Below are 4,626 nucleotides of genomic sequence, written 5' to 3'. Positions count from 1 at the left end.
GAGCACGAAGAGGCCTTCCTTTCGTACACCGGGTCACCAAACCCCGAGCTCGACGATGACATAATCGAGGCCGAGGTTCGGAGCGCGATGGAACAACTACGCGCGAGATCGGCGCCGGGCTCCGACAGGATTACGAACAAGATGCTCCGGAACTTGGACGACCGTTCGGTGACGGCACTAACGGCCCTCTTCAACGAGGTGTGGCGAACGGGATCGGTGCCCCCTACCTGGAAGCACACCGTCGTCGCTTTCATTCCGAAACCCGGAAAAGAGCTTTCGGTCTCCAATCTCGGGCCGATTTCTCTTACGTCTTGCCTGGGCAAGTTGCTCGAGCACGTCATTCTCAACAGACTCCAAGCCTACGTGGAAGACCGCGACCTTCTACCGCACACCATGTTCGGCTTCCGAGCTCACCTCTCTACCCAAGACGTGTTCCTGCAACTCTCACAGGACATCGTCGAGAAGAAGAGGGGAATGCAAGCCTTGCTGGCCCTCGACCTCCAGAAAGCGTTTGACAACGTGAAGCACGAAGCCATTCTCAGTCGGATTTCTCGCCTGCATCTCGGGCTCCGCACCTTTGCGTACTTGAAGTCCTTTCTCACGGGACGCACTGCAGAGATTCGCCTGGGAGAGGATGTCTCGCCGACCTTTCGAGCCTGCGTTGGACGAGGTACTCCCCAAGGGGCAGTACTCTCACCCCTCTTGTTCAACTTCGCAATGATGGATCTGCCAGAAAAGCTGACCGTTATCCCCGGCCTACGTCATTCGCTTTACGCGGATGACGTTACCCTTTGGACTGAGGGTCACGTATTACACGTGCAAAGCGCGCTCCAGACGGCCGCTGATGTCGTAGTAGACTATGCCAGATCCGTCGGCCTCGAGTGCTCCCATGCCAAGTCGGAACTCCTTGTGAAGAGGGGCTACCACGAGCGCATTTTCCAGGACGATGTTCAAGTTCTGGTCAACGGCAATCACATCTCTGAAAGCGACTCGGTCAGAGTTCTCGGCATGCACCTCAGAAAAGATCTGTCAAATGCAGACGCCGTTCTTCGAATTGGCAAGACGGCCAAGAGCACGGCTCGTCTCATTAGACGCATCGCCAACAAGCGAGGCGGGGTCAAGGAGGGCGACGTTTGCCGCATAGTGCACGCGTTTGTCGTCAGCCGCGTCCTCTACACGGTACCTTACATGCGACTCACGACAACCGACAAGAAGAAGCTCGATTCTATCATAAGACAAGTGTACAAGTTGGCCCTCGGACTCCCCATGGCCACGTCTACGGACCGCCTCATGCAACTTGGAATACACAACACGGTGTCCGAACTCGTCGAGGCGTCGTCGAGGCGCACCGGAGCTCTCAAATCGTGCGTCTCTCTAAGACGCCTACCGGGCGCGCCGTCCTGGAAAGGCTGGGGATCGAGCCGGAACCTTTGCAAGAGGCCCCGGTCGACGTTCCGAAGACGGTTAGGAAAGCGTTGGAAGTCCGCCCGGTACCGCGGAATATGCACCCTCAACATCACGAGGAGCGGAGAAAGGCGCGAGCTGACGCCCTCAACAAGCAGCATCGTACCAACTCTGGCGTCCTTCACGTGGATGCTGCGCCGTACCCGGGCGGCGCCTCTCGTAACGCCTGTTTCGCGATCGCCGTGGTAAACAGCGACGGATCCACGGTCGCCCAGGCCTCCGTGACCACCAAAGCCACTGCAGTGGCGGAAGAGGCGGCCGTTGCACTGGCCCTGGTCCACGCGGGCCCCCTCTCAACGACGATCACCAGCGACTCCAAGACGGCAGTCCGCAATTTCGCCAGAGGCAGGGTGTGCGCGGTAACGGAACGCATCCTTCGATCCTTTAAGCCCGGCTCCGACCGCACCAGACACCGTCTGGTGTGGGTCCCCGCTCACTCGACCCACGAGGGGAACAAAACGGCACACGCAACGGCAACTCGAGCAACTTCCCTCCGAATGCCGGCCGGCACGCTGCCAAGCTCCCTTAGCGGCGTCGACGAAACGGCGTCCCACCACCTTTCGATGTCCAAGGACTGCCTGACGGTGTTCCAAGAGATCTTGCAACACTACCGCCTAGAACGCAGACTGTATCCACCACCCGACAAAAGTCTCACCAAGTTCCAGGCCCTGAGGTGGAGACAGCTGCAGACAAATACCCTCCCCTGCCCGGCCTTTCTGCGGCATATCTATCCAACCGTCTTCGACGGGAGGTGCGCTCGCTGCCCGCCACCAGACCCCGCCGACGGGGGGACTGGCCCGACCAAGGCCACCATTGCACACTTGTTTTGGGAATGTCCCTTCGACCCTCCCTCACCTACTCTACGGGACTTCGTCGCTCACCTTCGAGAAGGAGAAGAGGACCCGCTGGATCCCCCTTGGGCTGTGCTTCTCCGAAGCTCGGACCCACACATCCAAGCCGAAGTCGTCTCCCGAGCGGACAAGATCGCGACGGAAGTCACGAAGACCTTACAAAAAGCGAACGAGCACCCGACGTTTGACTTGGCGTGAACATCGGTGCATGCCATGCACCGATGTTCACGCCAAGTCACATCCTTTCCAGAACAGAGAAAAGCCACCTCGCATGCATTCCTTTTTAGTTCGGGAACAGAATTTTTTCTTTTTGAGAAGCCGCGGTAGGTAAACCTCTATCCTGCGGCTTCTTGATGAGGTGTTCCATTAAAGTTGTTTCTCTCTCTCTCTCTCTACGTGCGCGAGCTCTCGCTGGAAGCGTAATCCTATTTATATAGTGCTCATCCGTGTGTACTGTAGCGAATATTTCAGGCCCAACATATCAATAGTTTATTGTTATCAACCAGGAAAACGCAATATCTGTAAACACCCCCCGACAAAGAAAGAAAACGGGAGCTCGCCGTTCGCTTTGACCAACGTTGACTTTGACCAATAGACCGATCTCACCAACCGTCAAGAGCGTGCGTGACGCAGCCATAGTTGTACTTCACAGGAGGCAGCGGTAGTGCACGAGACGGCTCGTCTCGCGCACTACCGTGGCGTTTACCCTCGTGCGGAAAGATCACAGTTCCCGCAATTCATTGCGACAGAGGAGGCATTGCGAAACTGGCGATGAGGTCGGTCTATTATCCCAAGCCCGGTTCACAAATCTGCGTTTCGAGCGACAGAAACGACAAAAACAACACGAACGACATGACAAAGGGGACGATTATGTTCGTATTACAGAGCGTGGCAGATAATGCAATGAGCAGTTTTGTCAAGCAATCATGTTTCACGGTTGTCCCGGTGTCATGTCGTTCGTGTCGTTTCTGTCTTTCCTGTAGCTCGGAAGGCAGATGTGTGAACCGGCCTTTACGAGCCTACTTTGCTGGGGAGGCACTCACTTGATCGAATGACGTTTTAGCGAACGCCCACGTTTCATCGAACGACACTTTAGCGAATAGTCGGACGCCGCGAAGCGGCGTTTTCGGGTGGGCCAAATGAGTTCATATTTTGGTAATGAGTTGCCGCAGACTGTCGCCGCGAAGCGGCGTAAAGCGCAGCGCGACGGATGGGTTAACGCGCGCCCCCGTCATTCGCTAAAACGACCATTCGCTCAAATGTCGCCGTTCGCTAAAATGTCATTCGCTCTTGTGATATGGACCCGTAAAAATTCATTACGGGCTTGAATCATCGCGATATGTGTCATATGCCTTCCAACGATAAGAAGTGTTTCAGAGTTGAATTGTAAAAAGTTGGTTATCAGATATATTATTTTTGTATTACAAGAAATTCTTGCCTCACTCTGAGGGGTCCCTATCATTTCGTCGAAACTCGTTTCGTGGAATTACGTTTCGTGGACAACTTTTCGTGGACACACGTTTCATGGACACACGTTTCGCCGACAGTGTGACGTTTCATCGACAATCGTTTCGTCGACAGCACCACCGTAAAACGTTTCGTCGACAAACTTTTTTTTTTTTTTTTTTTTTTTTTTTGCGGTTGCCGGAAACTTAAGGTACATGTAAAATAATTTAATTATGACTTTGTTCTTGAGTGAGAGTGATGAAAAGGACATGCTGGATCGCGAAAGGAACGGGGCAGCAGAACGAAGAGAACGAAGTGCGCAACGATTTTGCCTCAACGAATACCGAACGACGCAATACATACCGAACGCCTCAACGGATCAGAACGTTTCTCAACAATGTAAATATTGTACATAAACCCTGTTATTCCTTCTCTTAACGCTATTTAACAGTACATGCGCTTGTAACAGATGAAAAAGACTATGCCTAGCGCAGTTGCTCTCCAAGGTGAGCAACTGCCCTATCCTCTCGCTCTCATCCGTGTCAAATGGAAAAGCAAGAGCGCGCAGGACTTCGCGCGCGGCCTATTCGGATATTTGCAAGTTCCGATGCCCGTTTATGGAACCGAAGGTTACTGGAAGAAGAAAAGTGGTGGAGAAAAATATGCGTAGGCACAAAGCAAAACTTTGATCCAATGGTGAGTTGCCGAAAAGGGCGTAAACACTGTTTTTTTTTCTTCTTCATGTTGGTTATTTTAAAACAAAACTACAGCTTGCAGTCTTTTATTGCAACATTACAACCCTAATACTTCAATTGAAATTAAGCGTGTTCATTACCCTAAATTATTCAAAACGAAAAGTGATGCA

This window comes from Ixodes scapularis, unplaced genomic scaffold (assembly GCF_016920785.2).
Source record: "Ixodes scapularis isolate PalLabHiFi unplaced genomic scaffold, ASM1692078v2 PGA_scaffold1__304_contigs__length_218370807, whole genome shotgun sequence".
NCBI classification, from domain to species: Eukaryota; Metazoa; Arthropoda; class Arachnida; order Ixodida; family Ixodidae; genus Ixodes; species Ixodes scapularis.
The sequence above is the reverse complement of the archived record's forward strand: the minus strand, read 5'-3'. Positions refer to the sequence as shown.